Source organism: Natator depressus, chromosome 2 (assembly GCF_965152275.1).
Source record: "Natator depressus isolate rNatDep1 chromosome 2, rNatDep2.hap1, whole genome shotgun sequence".
Classification (NCBI taxonomy): Eukaryota; Metazoa; Chordata; order Testudines; family Cheloniidae; genus Natator; species Natator depressus.
Genome location: NC_134235.1, coordinates 27,827,669 through 27,847,215, shown reverse-complemented (window position 1 = coordinate 27,847,215; position 19,547 = coordinate 27,827,669). Strand labels below are relative to the sequence as shown.

The window sequence follows — 19,547 nt, the reverse complement described above, 5'->3', positions numbered from 1 at the left end:
CAGCTGCAAAAGCAATTTGATCACATAAAGGGAGTGTTTTAAGAAATTCATTTCAGCAGAGTTTAAAGAAGCTGTCAAAAGTGACTCAGTCAGTATTACACCGTGCACATACTACCTATTGCAATGAATCCTCCCACACCAGTGAGAATTAGGAGTAACTCCATCAAATTCCAAATATGACTGTGTGCGTCAAATTGAGCTTGCCTTTTCCCTGTGAGTGGTCTTATTGCAATAACAGCCATTTCAGCGCTTACACACCAGGGATCCAATCTTCAAACGGGGGAGCCAAAAAAGGTAGGATTATCAATCCATAGTTAGGCATCTAAAAAAGAATAAAATTGCCTGATTTTAATAGGGATTCAGCACTTGCAACTCCCACTCATTTTAGGGGCATTGGTGGGTACTTGTCAGCTCTGAAAATTAAGCCACTTTTGCTTAGGTTACTATGGTTTTAAGTATGGATTTATTTAACGTTTCTAATATTAAGCTGCAAAGTTGGAAGGTTTTGAACATAAGTCCTTCTTTAGTCACCTTATAACCATTGTAGGCATCTGTCTATTGATTCAGTTACCTGCAGTAAGCAGGGATCTTACTATCAAGTCCAAAAATTGGGCCTCAAATACTTAAAAAGCAAACTCAATTTGGCCTTTTGTGTTTTAATGCAGTAATAAGGTCACTGATAGAGGCTATGCCATTTCAGAGAGAAACAGCTAAGCCACTGCACTAGAAATTTCCTTCCTAATTTATTTAAAGAGAGAAATGATCTTATGAGATGTTTATTCCAGTATTTTAAAAGAGTTTATTGAAAATTGAAAGGCTGTGCTGCTCTTTGGCTTTTATGTTGGCAGTTTATTTTTAATTGGATACAAATCCATTAACTAACAAGGGAATTGAGAACATAATGTATGTCCAATGTGCGTTGATTTTAAACATCTGTTTGTGGTTGTTTTATGGTGTTTCAGTGAAAGGCTGTGTGGTTTTGTGGAAACAACACATTCCGTTTATAAACTGCCTTCATATTTTATTTGTAGTAGAAATGATCAAAGGCCCTGATTCTGCAATGTGATGCTCCTGGGAGAACCGTAGTTGACTTCTGTGGGGTTCCACTGGCACAGGGGTCTATGCACATGCATCACATAGCAGGGTGAAGACCTAAGTTCACTCATACCACGCAATGTTGAAATAATGAATTTCTAACAACTTATTTATCAATGTATTGAAAGTGTTTTTTTGGTGCCAATTATATACAGTGTTTAAATGAAGTACATTTCACCCATTTTTCAAATGAACCTGTCACAACCCAATGGCCCCCTTCCACAGGGGGTCCCTTGGGGTGGCAGATCGGCATTGTATGTTGCTAACGCTGTTGCAGGCATTGCAAGGCATTTTGGAAAGGGTTAAAGGTGTGAGTGTGAAGTGAAATATTCCTTTGCAGGTTGCGAGAGGCCGAAGGGGGAGGAAGAGAGAGACAGGAATGGGTTAAGTCGACGCTCCAGCTAGGTCCAAAGATAAGACACTGACTCCAGCTCAAGGCCACTGCACACAACTGACTCTTGGCTGCCTGCCAAGAAAGACGGGGGCCTGGATTTCAACCCTGACCAGCCGTGAGAAAGGAGGATTCAGCTGAACAGAACTGCAGGGGCTGCGAAAACTAGTGAGACAGTGAAGGCCAGCAAGGGGGAAAACAACGGTTTTTGTGTCCCTGAATCCGGTGTGTTTTGGGCAAGCTGAGGAAGCCATGGAAGGCCAGTTTAGACAGGTACAAAGAGCACGGGGGGACAGAGGTCCCTGAACGAGATGCCCCCTAGAGACCCCAGGACTTAAAACCCTCCCGGGAGCTGAAACAAATCGGAGATCAACAGCGGACCCTGGACGAACTGTGCACAAGACAGAACTCTCATCCACCCTTCCCCCCTCTTCTTTTTATGTTACACCCAGGCTTGGCCAGCCTTGGGTTGAGCGTGTGTGAGTATGAAAGTGGGTTAGGGCTTGGGGCAGGTTGGTAACATAAATCTGTCACAAACCCATATGGTGAAGAAGAAGTTACTCACCTTGTAAAATAACAATGGTTTTTCAAGATGTGTGTCCCTATGGGTGTGCTTGCATCCCTGCGCTACTTCAGTAGCAGTTAGGCCTGCACATGCGCTGTCTCTCGTCATGCTGCACCACAAGGCTAATGTGTGCAGGCTAATCCTCTCAGTTCCTTCTCTACTGCAAAGTCATAGACAAGAACTCCAAAGTAGAGGGAAGGAGGGTGGGTTGTGGAACACCTATACAGACGCACATCTCAAAGAACCATCATTACAGTACAAGGTGAATACATTCTTCTTCTACAAGGGGAGTCCTCATGGGTGCTCCCCTGTAGGTGACTCCTGAGCAATATCCCTTCAGGAGGTCTGGGACTTTAGATTTGGGTCAATTATAGATGACAGCACCATGGAGCTGAAGATGGCCTTGGAGGTGGCACCCCCAATGATCGCATAGTGTTCTGGAAAATTGTGGACTGATGCCATGTCATCCCTCTACAGATCTCTGAGATAGGGCATTCCTGAAGAAGGCAATGGAAGAAGAGCTCAATCTTGTGGCGTATATACAAATAGAGTCAGGAGGGATCATGCTGCAAACTTGATAATATTGTCTGATGCAATTTGAGACCCACTTGGAGAGCCTTTGGGCTGATATTGCTGAGCCCTTGGATCTTTCCACAATGGAAAGGAAAAGTCTAGGGGACTTCCTGAAGCCCTTTGTCCAGTCCATATTGAAGGCCAGGGTTCTCCTGACATCTAGGGTATGTAATATAGCCTTTCCTGTTGTATTGATGAGGCTTGGGGTAGAAGATTGGAAGGTGAATCAACTGATTCATGTGAAATGGAGAGGTTACCTTAGGCATGAATTTTGGATGTGGCCTGAGCATAACTTTGTCTGGAAAAAATACCATATGGGGGGATGTGCCAACGGAGCTGTTATCTTTCCTATTCTCCTGGCCAAGGTAATTGCTATCAGGAAGATTGTTTTCGTTGATAGGTATATCAGAAAACAGTCAGTCCTTTCAGTACCAGGTTTAGGTCCCACATAGGGGTAGGAAGTTAAGATTGAGGGGAAAGGTTTATTATACCCCTGACGAATCTTTTAGTAGTTGGGTGTGATAGGACTGAGTACCCTTCTACAGGTTGGTGGAAAGCTGTTATAGCTCCTAGGTGAACCCTAAGAGAGCTTAGAGATAGTCCTGACCATTTTATTGTCAAAGCATAGTCTAGGGTATGCAGAAGAATCGTGGATGTTGGGATGATTCACTGGGATGTGCATCAAATCTGAAACCTGGACTATTTCTGCAGGTGAGGACATCCTGTTGAGGACTTCCTACTGTGTAATAGTACCTCTTGTACCTCCCTTGAACAGGAGCTTTCTAGGTGTTGGAACCAAGCAAAAACCATGCCTTGAGGCAGAGAATCCCCAAGTTCAGATGTAGGATATGTCCTCCATTCTGTGAGAGGAGGTGCAGGGTGGCCAGGAGAGGGATCAATGGGCACGTCATGAGCTGTGCCAGGTAAGGGTACCAGATCTGTCTTGGTCAAGTAGGAGCAATCAAAATGACATGATCTCATCCCTTTTTATTTTCAGCAGGACTTTTGACAATAGGGAAAATCGGAGGCAAGGAGTAGAGAAAGTCTTTGTTCCGAGGAGGAGGAGAGCATCATCCAGGGAGTGTTGTCCCATCTGCACTCTTGAGCAGTAGCATGGACATTGCTTGTCCAGGTGAGTGGCAAAGAGGTCTGTGGATGGTGTCCCCCATCGTCTGAATAGGTTGTAAGGCACTGTTGGGTGTATCTCTTACTCATGGTCGTGTGGCAATTTGTGACTGAGACTGTCCTCTATCAAGTTTTGTGTGCTCGGGTGGTAAGCTGCAGACAGTGTAATGTTGTGGGAGATGCATCAGTGCCATAGTCTCATTGCTTCTGCACACAGGGAGGGCAACCTGACTCCCCCCTGCTGATTGATGTAATACATACAGGCTATGCTATATGCTAGAATCTTTGTGTGTGATTTTGTGATCAGAGGAAGAAAATGGGTGCAGGCGTTCCTGGCTACTCTTAACTTGAGGAGATTGCTGTGAAGGGATATCTCTGCAGGTGACCATTTGCCTTGTGTCATGTTGCTGTTTAGATGTGTGCCCCACACTACGAGTGATGCATGGGTAGTGAGGAGCAATGATGGTGATATTTGCGAGAAGGGGACCCCTTTGCAAAAGTTGGCTTGGTCCTTCCACCAGTTGAAGGAGGTTTTGATCCTGGTGGGTGGTGACTTGCGTTGAGATGAGAGGGCATTGGCCTGTAACAAATTGAGGTCAGCCCCTATAAATTCCAGGCATTGCACTGAATTGAAGGTTGACTTCTGGGTATTGATCTTTAGACATAGTTCTGTAAACAAGTATATCATGGCTTCGGTGACTTGGTGAGCCTCTCGGAGAGATCAGGCTCTGAGGAGACAATCATCCAGGTAAGGTTAGATCTTTATCCCTTGAGAATGTAAATGAGTGGCCACCACTGAGAGAACCTTGGAAAATACTCTCAGAACTGATGATACTCTGTACTGGTAGTGGTCATGTCCCAGAGTGAATGTAAGGAATCATCTGTGAGCTGGTACGATTGAGATATGAAAATAGGTGTCCTGGAGGTCAAGGGCTGAAAACCAGTCTCTATGTTCCAACATTGGAATGATCATTGATAAGATGACCATCTTGAATTTTTGTGCCTTGACAAACTTGTTGAGAGCTCTGAGGTCTAGTGTTGGTCTCAAATCTCCCTTTCTTTTGGGTATTAGGAAATAATGAGAGTAGAACCCTTTGTCTCATTGAGGTACTGGTTCTATGACTCCTAACTGAAGGAGGCGATCTATATCCAGTCATAGTAAACTTTTGTGAGAAGGGTCCCTGAAGAGGGATGGGGAAAGGTGTTGTGGAGGAGATAGGGAGGTAAAATGGATGTAGTATGCAGTTCAAATGATCTCTAAGACCCATTAGTCCAATGTTATGTGTTCCCAGGCACTGCAGAACGCCACAAATCAATGACCAAATGGGTGAGGAATGATGGTTGACTGTGCCAATCAGGGGGAGTGGTCTAATGGCGCCTCGATGTGCCCATCAAAAGTGGTACTTAGATGTAGGGGGCTGGGACAAAGATTGAGGGCCAGATGGTTTGCTTTGTTTCCCTTTCTTTCTTTGTGGCTCATAGTGGCGCTGAGGCTTGATACTGAGGCACATGTGGTCTATGCTGGGATTGGGGACTAAATCATCGGTGACTGTAGGATAGCCCTGGAGTCCTTCAAGGTGTGAAGGGAGGCATCAGTCTTCTTGGTGAAGAGCTTCATGGCCTCAAATGGAAGGTCCTCAACCGTGGACTGTACCTCTTTTAGGAAGCCCAACGAATGGAGCCATGATGCTCATTGCATTACAATAGCCATGGAGATGGACTTAGCTGCTGTGTTCGCTGCATCGAGGGCAGTCTGAAGTGATGTCTTTGCCACTAATTGACCCTCCTGGATCATGGCCTTACACGAGTCACAATGTGCTTCTGGCATTTTTTCAATAAAGTCATTCAGTTTTGAGTAATTTATATAATCATATTTCACCATGAGAGCCTGATAATTGGTGATGCGGAATTGTAGAGTGGCTGAAGAGTATGCTTTTCTACCAAAAAGATCAAGACGCTTCTAATTCCTATCATAGAGAGTAGCCCTTGACTGGTGTTGTCAGCTTCAGGAGTTGACGGCATCCACCACAATGGAGTTGGATGGTGTGTGGGAAAATAGGAATTCAGATTCCTTGGCAGAGACATTTGTTGTCCTGCGATTTGTAGGTTGGTGCCACTGAGGTTAAGGTTTGCCACGCTGTCTTTAGCGCGTCTAAAATGGCCTCATTAATCGGGAGGGCAATCTTTGATGAGGACAAAGAGTAGAGGATGTCAAGGAATTGATAGTATCTGGAGGGTATCTGGCACTGTCTTTGCCAGCTCCTGGAAGAGATGGAAGTCATCTGCCAAAGATGGTGGCAGAGGCATGACAACTTCATCCAGAGAGGAAGAAGATATAGTCCTCAGTGTTATTTCCGCCTTGGTACCAGTTTCCTGTTCCTCTATTTCTTGAGGTGATTCTGAAGCCTTGGATGCTGCAGCCGAGGGGATTTGCCCCCAGGGCTCCTAGGTGAGGCTCAAAGCCCGAGAGGCTTGCTGGCAGTGCACTGCCCAAGGGTCCAATGTGACCACTGGGGTTGTGGTGGTATAGAGCCTGGTGGTGGCACCCATGGGTGGCCATACCAAGATGATGGTGCTGAGGCCATCTGTGGCTGTATCCTTCGGCTCTCTTGGTAATAAGCACCATATGGAGCTTGGGAGGAGTACTGTGACACTATCTCCTTTGGCTCACTGTCTGAATGCTCACTAGAGAGCAGAGGGACATGGCATGACAGTGTGGATATTTCCCATGCTTGAGGCTCAGTGCAGAGGTTCTGGTTCTGAGAAGTGGAGATTCTGGTGCATCTGGCATGCGGAGATCTCTGGAGTGGTGGGATTCTGATGTTAATGATCATTCCAGTGGCAGTAGTGGTGCTGGCGGGACAGGGACCTTTTCCACACTGGTCACTACGCTGCCAGGTGAGGCTTTAACGGCGGTACAGATGTAGGATCGCATACCAGTTTCTTCTTAGAGGAGTGGTTGCTACTGTCTTTGTCCCTCGGTGCCATTGACTCAGTGCTCATGCCCCACAGGTCCATAGGCTTTTCAGTTCTGTAGGGTACCTGCTACTGAGAATTGCCATAAGCCGTGGGTACCAGATTGAGAAGGTCTCGGTGCCAGTGGTACCGAAGACACTGAGCATGCCAGCTAATAACTATGGCTATCTTGGAGCTCACTATGGGGACTTCCCACTCCCTTTTTCAATGATTTGTTAGAAGGGTCCTTGGCTTGTTTCTTCGATAAACTGCCTTTAGTTGTTGAGGGCTGTGAGGAAGACTCACGTCTGCCAGGTGATTCGTTGCACGGGTCCAGAGAGGATTTGAGAGTGGCCTCCATGAAGACAATCTTCTCTTGAGCTCCATATCCTTACGAAACCAGGGACTGAATTGCTGGCAAAGACCACACTTTTGTGGAATGTGGCCTTCCCTGAAGAAGCAAATAGCGAAAGCCCTTGGAGTACTTGTCTGAGACAGGGATTGTCTCTTTGCAAGAGAGGCACTTCTTGAAGCCTGGTGAGCCAGGCATACCCCGTTGGGGGAGGGGTCCTAAACGAGGAAACAGGTGGGAAAGAAACGAAATCTTCTTCTCTTTTCTTTTTTAAAGGGTAAAAGAAGAAAAGAAGAAGATGAAACTACAGCTAGAACTACAACTAAGAACTAGGAGGGTAACTAACTATAGAAATGCAGATTAAAGTAATGGTACTAACTGACTGCGAATAGCTCCGTCTTTAGGTTGAGAAGGAACTGAGGGGGGTTAGCCTGTGGACACTGGCTAGCCTCCTGGTGCAGCACAAGGAGAGACAGTACATGTGCGGGCCTAATGGACATTGCTACCGAAATTCTCTGATCAGCAATGCAGGGACACAAGCACACCTACAGTGGAGCACCCTATGGACACTAATCAAACAAGAAATATAATTTACAGTGCTCGTCTCAATTTTTTGCAATAGTTTAGAGAAATGGCAGAATTCAAAATGTTAGAATGCCCTTTTAAAAAGTAGATGACTTTTCCCTCCAAACATAGTTCAATTACCTATCATATCTAAATTAAACTGATCCCTTCTTACATATCAAGAAATCTGCCCAGTTCAGTTATAAAAGATTTTTGAAGAACAGTTATTGGCTAGGAAACTCAATTCAATTACTATATTCCCTTTATAGTCATATTAGAAACCCAGATACACAATCCATCCGTATCTGCCACAGATAACTATTCAAAAATAATGGATATGGAGAGAAAAAATGAATATTAATAATTATGATTCATTGGCCCTTTTGACAAGGTGTATGGATGCTCTGCCATGTAAGGGGTTGTCAAGGTTCCTTCCCCACTCTGAACTCTAGGGTACAGATGTGGGGACCTGCATGAAAGACCCCCTAAGCTTATTCTTACCAGCTTAGTTTAAACGCTGCCACCACCGAAGTGTTACACAAAGAACAGGGGAAGTGCCCACTTGGAAACGTCTCCCCCCCCCCAGAATATCCCCCCAAGCACTACACCCCCTTTCCTGGGGAAGGCTTGATAAAAATCCTCACCAATTTGCCTAGGTGAACACAGACCCAAACCCTTGGATCTTAAGAACAATGAAAAAACAATCAGATTCTTAAAAGAAGAATTTTAATTAAAGAAAAAAGTAAAAGAATCACCTCTGTAAAATCAGGATGGTAAATACCTTACAGGGTAATCAGATTCAAAACATAGAGAATCCCTCTAGGCAAAACCTTAAGTTACAAAAAGACACAAAAACAGGAATATACATTCCATTCAGCACAACTTATTTTATCAGCCATTTTAACAAAACAGAATCTAAAGCATATCCAACTAGATTGCTTACTAACTCTTTACAGGAGTTCTGACCTGCATTCCTGCTCTGGTCCCGGCAAAAGCAACACACAGACAGAGAGAACCTTTGTTTCTCCCCCCCGACCAGCTTTGAAAGTATCTTGTCTCCTCATTGGTCGTTTTGGTCAGGTGCCAGTGAGGTTATCTTAGCTTCTTAACCATTTACAGGTGAAAGGGTTTTTCCTCTGGCCAGGAAGGATTTAAAGGTGTTTACCCTTCCCTTTATATTTATGACAGGGGTTACCCAGTTTCTGCGTATCGCATGGCTGATCTGGGGCAGTGTTATAAAAGGAAAGGAGAATGTGGTGACAAAGAGACTGTCTTTGCGGAAAGGTGTGTACACTCCCCAAAGGTATGTACACTCCCCAGCTGGCTGAAGCTGGTAAGGACTTTGGTGTCAATTACTGCATAGTTTAAATTGATTTGTCCAGGTTTTGAGTTTTTGTGTTTGGAAATCAAGCAAGTCATGACGAAAAGGATGTGAAGTAACCTGTCACTAAGATTTCTGTTTTTCCCTCCCTGACTGGTAAATCTGCATATTGGTTTATAAAACTCGTTTTACTGGCGCTGTCAGCTGTTTGTCATTAGGGATTTCTGGATATGTGGAAGGGGAAGAAAAAGGCATAAAACCAAAAGGAAGGCTTATAAAAGAGTTACTAAAACAAGAGATGATGAGAACTGGCCAGCAAAGGAAAGATGAAATCCTTCCCAATACTATGCAGTTTCTGCTTTTCTATCAAAACCCTTTTAGAAATTGTTAGACAAGTTCTGTTCAGAAGTTTCCTCCTTTTTTTTCTGCGTGTACATTCTATAAACCTAATGCAGCATGTTGTAAGAAGCACATGAGATGCTGCACGTAAGACCTTACCCAAAACCCGCTGAAGTCAATGGGAGTCAACGGACTTTGGATCAGTTCCAAAGTTTCTGTAGTGTGACAGAGAGCAAATTTCTGAGTTCTTGTCAGTGATTTCCATATAGACATAACTAAGCCTATGTTTTAGTCCTGGGTATTTTTAGTAAAAGTCATGGAGAGGTCACGGGCAGTAAACAAAAATATTAGAATGCCCTTTGAAAATGTAGATGAGCTCTCAATGACTTGTACTATATACCCCTAACTAAAACTTGGGCCGGGGAGGTGCGGGTGCTCAGAGTGGAGTGGTCCAGGGGTGCTGTGTGTGCTGGGAGGATGGCCCAGGACCCCCACTGGTGCTGGAGGGGAGGGCTGGCGAGGCTGGCAGGCTCCCTACCCAGCTCCACACAGCTCCCTGGAAGTGGCCAACATGTCCCTACAGCTCCTTGGGGGAGGAAAGGCCAGGGGGGCTCCGCACACTGCCCTCACCATAAGCTCTGGCTCCACAGCTCCCATTGGCTGGGAACTGCAGCCAATGGGAGTTGTGGGGGTGGTGCCTGCAGGCAAGCGCAGCATACAGAGCCCTCTGGCCCCTCTGCCTAGGAGCTGCAGGGGCATGCTACCCGCTTCCGGGAAGTCCCCCTGAGGTAAGCACTGTCCCCCCCCCCCAACCCACTGCCCCAGCCTTGAGCCCCTCCCAAACCCAAACTGCTGCTGCTGCTGGAGGGCCCCCCAGTGGTGGCCTGAAACCGCCCCAGCAGTGGCCAGTGCGGCTGGCCCAAGGGCTGCTTGATATGCTTGGACAACCCCAGAGCCATCCACACCAGCTGCTGCAGAAGTCACAGAGGTCACGGAATCCATGATTTCCGTGACCTCTGTGACAGACATGCAGCCTTAGACATAACCGCTTTTATTTTATTTTTTGTGCTCTAATATTGCTTAGATAGAGTGGAGTAAATCTGAAGGAGATGGTATTATTTAATTTGTTGCCATTCTGTTGTTGCTCTAGCTAAGACATTGACTTTTAAAATTTCCAGTCATTATTTTCCTGGCAAAATCATATGTGTTGGAATTATGAACCTATAAATCATTACCATATTCTTCTTGACAAAACACTGTGACACTATTTGCCATTTTGTAGCTTTTCTCTGACACCTCTCTCATCCCTATCTGGTAAGAGCATTCTACCTTGTTTGCAGCCTAAAGCTTAATAACAATACAGAATGCAGTATCATTTGCAAAGCAAACATCCAAAGGAGAAAATGCAATAAGAAAAAAATCACAAAAAAAAGAAACGAGCAAGAAGAGGAATGGAATGTCACTTTCTTTCATACTTCAGACTTATATCTGAGCTGAGGAAAATACTCCCACAAGCCAAGGCTGCATAGAAATGCATTGTAAGAGACTCTCTGAAGAGGCATTTAGATAGTGACTAAGATAAATGCAAACAAATCAAATTGCAAAGCAATATTTTCAATTTTTTGGGAAAACACAGCCATAAGTTTTCCTTTCAGCTTTCATCAAATATTCACCATAGGCCATCTGCAGCTGGAGACCTACTGTAGCTGAGTCTTTAATGGCAATTTAAAACAGCTTTATATTGTACACAACTGTATTCTTGGATCTATAACTTTTATTTGAGCCAAGTGTTTAAAGAGGTCTCAATGAGGCACTAGTGTTGTGCCTGCAATCAACTGTTGGTGCAGTTAATTGTGGGTGCACCTGAGAGCAGTTAGTTGTCAGGCCAATGGTTAACTGGACCCGCAATTGACAGCAGTGTATAAAGATCTTACAAATGTAAGATCAAGGATTGTTCTTCAAATTTGCCCCAGTCACTATAGTTTGTTTTATGTATTTATATGGTCATCATCGCTGTAGTATCTTAGCATGTCATAATTGTTGGGTCGGTGCCAAATTATTATTGTGAATTGCTGTGATTGATATGAATGAATGTGGTGAACATGAGTTTGGTATGGCTTGATATGTTTGAATTTGCTAGAGGATTCTGGGAACAGGGTTCTCTTAGCATCATACAGTTTGTATGGAAATTTATTGCAAGTGCTGAAACCGCACTTGAATGGTTAATCAAAGGTTCTATCTGTGTGTATGCGTGTGTGTGTGTGTGTCTTAGTTAAAACTTTGGTCAGCCGACGGCCAGCTCACAAAAGTAAAGAAAATGCAGAAGACACGCGATCAGTGAGCTTGGTACAGAATGACCCAGGTCAAAATGAGCCTTTAGGGAAATGCCACACTAAGAACTTAAGTGAATGACTAATGAGAGGGTAAACCTCAACTGATCTTTGGTCTCCATCCATTTTGCAGCCCCCTTCTAAAATATTAATTAGAAAAACCAGTAATGGAATGCTCACAGGACATATTTCTGAGACATGTGACTCCTTTGAGAACAAGAGGTATAAATGCTAAGCAGAGTTAGTCAGTTAGTTAACATCTGAAGAGATCTGTGATGCTGTAAGATAGAGGGTCTCAGGGTAACCAAGACCCTGCTTCGGGGGACATTTGACAGACCAAGTACTTGAGAGGGGAAGAGAAGAGAAGAAAAGAAGTCTCCATCTAGGACTGGTAGCTATACCTGCTTTGTTTGCTAATCAGGATACCGTGTAAGGCCAACATAGTTACTGGAGGTTTATGCTTGGGGAATTGAGGCTTATTAGGGAGATGTATTATATAAACTTTTAGTGCTTGTGTGATTCTTTCTCAAATAAACCGCTGTGCATTGAGCAAATTGAATCCTAATTTTCACTGGTACCAGTAAAAATCTGCCCAGCTGTGGGCAGATCTGTTTCAACAAATAATCACTGATGAATTTTATCTGCACAACAACCCATGAGCTACAGAAGTATTATCAGTCACATTTTTCTGATTGAGAAACTGAGGCAATATGATTGAAGAGTTGCCCAAGGTCCATAGTACGCCCACACCTTGAATACTGTGTGCAGTTCTGATGGCCCCATATCAGAAAAATATGTATTAGAATTGGAAAAGGTGCAGAGAAGGGCAACAAAATTATTAGGGCTATGGAACAGCGTCCATGTGAGGAGAGATTAAAAGGACTGGGAGTGTTCATATTAAAGAAGAGATGGCTAAAGGGGGATATGATAGGGTTCTATAAACTCAGGAATAGCATGGAGAAAGTGAATAGGAAAGTGTTAGTTACCCCTTCACATAACACAAGAACCAGGGGTCATCTGATGAAATTACTAGGCAGCAAGTTTAAAGCAAAGAAAAAATCTACTTTTTCATTCAATGCACAACCTGTGGATCTTATTGCAATGTGATATTTTAAGGCCAGAAGTATAACTGGGTTCAGAAAAGAATTAGATAAGTTTATGGAGGAAATGTCCATCAATGGCTATTAGCCAAGATGGTCATGGATGTAACCCGATGCTCTGGGTCAGGGCCGGCCTTACCATGAGGCAAACTGAGACAGCTACCTCAGGTGCCAGACTGTGGGGGGTGCCACTAGGACCCAGAGTGGAGAGAATTGTGACTGCTGCTGGTGCATATGTATTCTCTGTGCTCTGGATACACAGAGATGGTCAAGTGCTGTGCGGGAGGAAGGAGGGCACAAGAGACATAACAGGCAGGCAGGAGAAAAGGTGAGAGGGAATAACAGAAAACAGCAGGCTCTGCAGGGAGAGACAGGAGGAGAAGCCTCTTATGTACCTCTTTAACACCCCCAGGAGCCTGGACTGATTAACACCAGCATCTCAGGGAGCTTCCTGTTTCCTGCTGCTTCCCTGAACCCACTTGAGGAGAACAGGCAGTCAACTGAAGTAGTAGGAGCCAGTTAGGCCCTTAAGACGCTGATATCTTCCCTCACTCATGCCCTGCTACCAGCCTGTTTATTTGTCCCCTTCAACTGAGTGTTGAGAGCCACTATAGCTGGCATAGAACAGCAGTCATGAGTGAAAGAAGAAAATGCCCCTCTGGGGCAGCGTTCAGAAAAAGAAAGAAAGCAAAGGAAGCTTTTCTATCTAAGCAGGAAGAAGCTCTCCCGAGATACATAGACACAAATGTTCACGGTGAGCCTTCCATCCTCAGTGACGATGTGAGTGGTGAGAAGATGCCTGATCTTCTAGTGAGTCAGAGTGCAGGAGACCTGGCAGCTACTGCAGCATCCATATCTCCATCTCAAATGGATGTAACCATGCACATTCCTGAAGAAAAGTGTAGATCAGAGAAGAGTGTGGTGGAGGTACAAGAAACAGCTCTTGCTGAGTTTAGTTCCTTAAGTCGAGATGATCCAGGACTGTGGACCCACTTGAGCAGTAGCCTGAGGGACTTCCTTGTACTGCATAGGCCACAGCAAGTGAAAAACGTCATGTTCTCCAAAGACAATGAAAATAGAAGTTTCCATCCAACACATTACTGGAGTGAAATCCCCAATGGTGACAAAGTGGAGAGGCCATGGCTTATGTCCTCAAAAACTCAGAATGCTGCATACTGTTTTTATTGCAAACTCTTCCAGTCTAATGTTCCAGCCACATTGGGTTCTACAGGAACAAAGGACTGGAAAAATCTCACTAAAAATCTGGCATGCCATGAGAAGGCAGCAAATCACCAGAGAGCATTCCATAGGTGGAAAGAGCTTGAGATGAGACTAATGTTAAAGGCCACCATAGATGATCAGCATCAAGAGAAGATCGCATCAGAGCCTCTTTACTGGCAAAATGTTCTGAAAAGGCTCATTGCCATTGTGAGAATGCTTGCTACCCAAAACCTAGCACTGCATGCCACTTCAGATCAGCTGAACGTGCCAAACAATGGAAACTTCCTTAAAATTGTGGAGCTGATGGCTGAGTTTGATGCTTTACTCCAGGAGCAACTAAGAAGAGTCACCACCCGAGAAATGTACACACATACCACTACCTTGGAAAAACAATTCAAAATGAGATCATACAGTTACTGGCAACAAAAGTCAATCAGAAGATTGTGGCAGATCTGAAGTCAGCAAGATAATACTCTGTTATTCTGGACTTCACACCTGACATCAGCATATGGAACAAATGATTTTAATGGTGCATTTTGTAACGACAACAGAACCTAGTGAAAATGTCCCTGCAATGGTGACTGTCAGAGAGCATTTTCTAGAATTTATTGACATTGATGATACTACATGAGCTGGTATGACAAATGTGCTTCTTAAAAAGCTGGGAGTAATTGCGATAGCTGACATGAGAGGTCAGGGCTACAATAATAGTGCCAACATGAGAGGAAAGAACAGAGGAGTGCAGACACAGATCCATGAGTTAAACCCTCAAGCTTTTTTTGGCCCGTGCAGTTCTCATTCATTGAACTTGGTGGTCAGTGATGTAGCATCAGCTTCTGGTGAGGCTGCTGAATTTTTTAATGTAATTCAAAGCATCTATGTATTTTTCTCTGCATCAACTCATCGATGGCAAATTTTGAAGCAACATCTGGGAACATCCTCTCTGACACTGAAACTACTGAGTGCCACATGATGGGAAAGTCAAGTGGAGGAGATAAAGCCTATCAAACCCCAAATTGGGAAGATCGAGGATGCCATAGTTGCCATTGTGGAGGATAATGTTATGACAGGAACTGTTCATGGGAGAACAGTGGCAGAGGGAAATGGAATCACCAGAAACATACATAACTTCAAATTTCTGTGTGGCTTAGTGTTGGGGCATGACATACTGTTTGAAATAAATGTTGTAAGCAAGAGACTCCAAGGTGTTGACCTTGGCATATCTGGAGCAATGGAACAACTGGACAAAGCAAAGTCATACCTAAAGTCTTACCGGTCAGATAAGGGATTTCAAAACGTTCTGAAGAGTACACAGAAGTTGGCAGAGGAACTTCACACTGAAGCTATTTTCCCACCCATTCAGGAATACAAAAGTCACCGAAGAAGAAGACATTTTGATTACAAGGCACCGGATAATCCCATGAGATCCCAAGCAACAATTCAAAGTTGAATTCTTTAACCAGGTGCTAGATTGTGCAATACAGTCAGTTGAAGAACGTTTCATGCAGCAGTATATTTGGGATGTTGGATGATATTCCAAAACTCCTCATTATACCTGAAGGAGACCTATACCAGCAATGCAGGGCACTAGAGACAGTGTTGACACATGATGGCATGCGTGATATTGATGCGAATGATTTAGGTGATGAACTGAAAGCCCTTTCAAGACACATTTCAGCAGGATCAACTCCAAAGGCTGTTCTGGAATATATGTGCACAAACAAGATGACCACCCTCTTTCCAAATGCTTTTGTTGCTCTGTGCATACTTCTAACACTTCCTGTAACAGCTGCAAGTGGAGAAAGCAGGTTCTCCAAGCTGAAGTTAATAAAAACACATCTATGCTCCACAATGACACAGGAGAGGCTGGTCGGCCTTGCAACCATCTCAGTAGAGCATGACCTGGCCCAGACTGTGGACTGTCAGGAAGCAGTTCAAATCTTTGCAACCAGGAAGGCGTGGAAAGCACAACTTTGATTATTCAAACAGATTAAAATGCCAGTGTTTACGATACAGACAAGAAAATTTATAGTTGCTGTTCAGGCATTTGAAAGTTAAGTGTTACTTAAAATTTTTGAACAAGGCATTTTAAGTTGTTAGTTCTCCTTTATTGGGGTAGGTAGCAGAGCAGTAACATGAGAGGAGTAGAACAGGAAGAAGGCAGAATCGAGACCTTTCAAAGTTTTGGCCCAAGCAAGGGGGCATGGGGGCGTCATTTGAGCTCCCCGTCTCAGGTGCCAAAATGTTGTGGGCCGGCCCTGCTATGGGTGTCCCTAAACCTCTGACTGCCAGAAAATGGGACTGGCTGACAGGGGATGGGTCACTTGAAATTGATCCCTTGATACTGGGCTAGATTAACCATTGGTCTGACCCAATATGGTTGTTCTTATGTTTCTATTCTCATGTCATGGAGGAAGCCTGAGACAGACCTGGGAATTGAGGTCTCTGGAAACTCCGATTCCGTTGTCTTAAACACAAGTCCATCCATCCTTATAATTATTGCAGACTTACTAAAGACCCTGAGTGGGATTTTTACAAATTCTCTGCATTGGTCTAACTCTACTCTTATTAAAGTCAATGGGACCTTTGCTCTTCACTTCTACAGGTGCAGAGTTAGGCCAGTACTGAGCACTTTTAAAAATAATCCCACCATCTCATTAATATTATAGCAGATTAATTAAACAGGTTGTTCTCCTACTTTTAACTTTCAGTGAAGGTATGTGAGTAAAACATAAATTACTCTAAACCATTCATCAAATATATGAGAAAAATACAAAACCATATTTTAATATATTTTGAAGTTCATCACACTGCATAAAATAAACTTGCCAAGATTTGGAAAGACCCAGCCACCCAGCTGATGAAGGAGCCACAGGACAGCTTGCTTTCATGCTCAGTCATAAAGGAGAAAAACACCCTTTTAAGAGATGGTAAACTAAGCTTATTTTCTCAGCTCTGGGAAACCTTGCAATATATTCTGTCATAGGCTACGTCTACACTACAAGCTAGGGGTGCGATTCCCCTGCTCATGTGTACATATTCACACTACATCTCGTCGAGCCAGTGTGAGCATAACTAGCAGGATTGCTGCGGAGCATGGGTAGTGGTGGTGCAGACAAGGCTGAACCATGCCACTTACATACCCACCAGTTTCTGGGAGATTTGTATTGAGCACAGCTCAGCTGTGCCTCCGCTGTCACTACCAGTGCTACCGTGGCTGCCTGTGCTACCTTGATGAATGCTAGCACGAGTAGGTGTACGTGAGCAGGGGACTGACATCTCTAGTTCATAGTGTAGACATGACCTTAAAGGCCAGTACAGAAATATATTGTTACCCTTCCAGACCACACTCCTTTAATTGATGCAAACTTAGGGTACTTCCCACTCACCTGCCTTGTCCCTCTTTTCTCACCTATTCTCCAATGTCTCCATACAATAGCTCTATCATGTATTGATTTAGGGCTCTATGTTAGGATTTTCAAAGCTTCAAAGAAAGTTAGATGCCCAACTCCCATTGAAAGTTTGCAAATCTCAGCCATAAGAATCACAGCTGTGCCTCCAGAACTGTAGCTTCCATACCATGAAAGCCCGCTCTAAAGGCCAATAAGGATCTAGCTTTTTCATACTGCAGAATGAACTCCAGGATACAGAAAATTTTTATTTGTTTGTTGGCATCTGCAGCAAACAGACAACTTTAGATTTCATGTTTCTAAGTGTCAATCCCTGAATAGCTATTGACCTTGTCAATTACAGGGAATTTCAGTAAACACAGTAGTTCTGAGTCTCCTCTTACCCTGTGTAGGGAGCCAGGGTGGCTTCCCTCTGAACTAGAGGGTAAAGAGCCACCCTCTCAGCCTGAGTGGGCGGGGCCAGACCAAGCTTACGCCAATCCCCGGAAGGGGAGGGGTAAGACAGGAAGTACAAAGGGCGGGGCCCTTTGCCCAGTGAGGAGAGCACCAGGGAGGGAGGGAGATGCAGGCTGCTCTCTCGTGATCCTGCTGCCGACCCAGGGGAGGCCCGGGACCAGGAGGAACCTGACCGGGAGGAAGGCCTGTGGCGACCAGGACTGCCAGCCGCTGAGTACCCGGAGGACCTGGAGGGGCCCAGCGTGAGCCCGACACAGAGGGGGAGCTGGAGCTGCCAGCGGCGGAATACCCGGACGAGCTGGAGGGACCGGAGAGACCCGCTTGAGAGACCGGGTAGGAAGTAGCCCAGGGGCAGAACTGCACCGTGTGGTGGGTGTATTTGGTCAGCGGGGCGTGGATGGGCCCCCACTGACCCAGCAGCGGGACCTTCGCCTCCCGCCACTGTCAGGGCCCTGGGCTGGAACGCAGTGGAGCTGGGTGGGCCTGCGTTCCTCTACCCCGGCCAACCTGCCTTGGGTAGCAAAACTGCGCGCTGCCGACTTGGGCCAGCGCGCCCCCCTGCCTGAGGGGTGCGCTGCCGACTCGGGCCGGCACACCTTTCCCGCTAACTCCCCAGCACCCGAAAGGTGTGACTAAGGCCTGCCAGTGGGACCATAGCTCTCCATCGCCCCTAGGGGCTTGGAAGACCGACTGAAACCTGTCACACCCTGGCACAATTCAGAAGTAACTGAACTGAAATTGGTGGAGTTACACCAGTTTTAAATTGGTAAGCCTGGCCCTTCCTGTTGCTATTTCAGGGTTAAAAAGTTAGGCTCTACCATTTATTTTTTTCTTTTGAGTAGTTTCCTTCTTTGATAAAAAGGAAACATTTTGTGTAAGATTAACTTCCATTAATAGAAAAGAATGATTTGAGAAAGCCTATTAAGGGAACTGGCAGCTACTTGATGTTGAAAAGAAAACAGAAGAGCTACTGAAGCACTATATATATATCGTTCAATAAATATGCTGTTTCCAAAATGTCTCTGCTATTTATTTCATAACAAAAATAAAATGTACTTGTTTCTTGTAGCATTTAATTGCATATAATAGCATTACAATGGTAATGGTATGCAATAACAGTGCTGGTTCCAAAACAGCATGCTAGTGGCCAGAAACATTCAAACTTTGATCATTCTTAATATCACTAAATGGAATATGGAAACAGTAAAGCTAAGCTGATAACCAACTTGTGCTACACTAACTTCTGTAAGATGCTTGTATTGAGCTACCCTCCCTTCATCTGTAGGAGGAAGCTCACTAAAGCAAGACACAATTTAAGGTAAAATTCACTGAAGAAAAATTACTAGACAGTTGAGGAAAAACTCTACTCTCCTGCTTTAGTACGTTTTTAAAATCTACATTTGCATTTTTGTTATAATACTTACAGAAAAGATTACAAATGACTGGAGCCACAGGGCTTTATTGCTGGCAATAACAAGAATCCACTGTCCCTCTGGTATTAGCTTCCAGACATTGATGATCTTCACCTCTACTCTTTTCCATTACTTTGTTCAAGCCCTGGTGATTTTGTTAGCTTTCATGTTATTCCCCAGACACTGATTTTCCTCTAGCTCTTTGTTTTTCATTGCAAGTCTTGATAGTTTCTCTCACCCCTTTCCCCGCCCCCCCCCGCAACTCCCAATATTTCTCAGGCCCCAGTATCCTAATCAAAACTGTGTATTGATGTACTACTTAGTTTGGTTAAGTAGTA

The 19,547-nt window shown here is 44.5% G+C and overlaps 1 long non-coding RNA gene across 1 annotated transcript; it reads left to right on the top strand.

Moving 5' to 3' along the window:
* The first annotated feature begins 1,541 nt into the window (after positions 1-1,541).
* LOC141981294 (uncharacterized) lies at positions 1,542-12,089 on the top strand. The gene is made up of 4 exons (XR_012637718.1): positions 1,542-1,965; positions 3,622-3,756; positions 8,809-8,923; positions 11,744-12,089. It is a non-coding gene; the product is annotated as an uncharacterized LOC141981294 (long non-coding RNA).
* Positions 12,090-19,547: the final 7,458 nt, after the last annotated feature.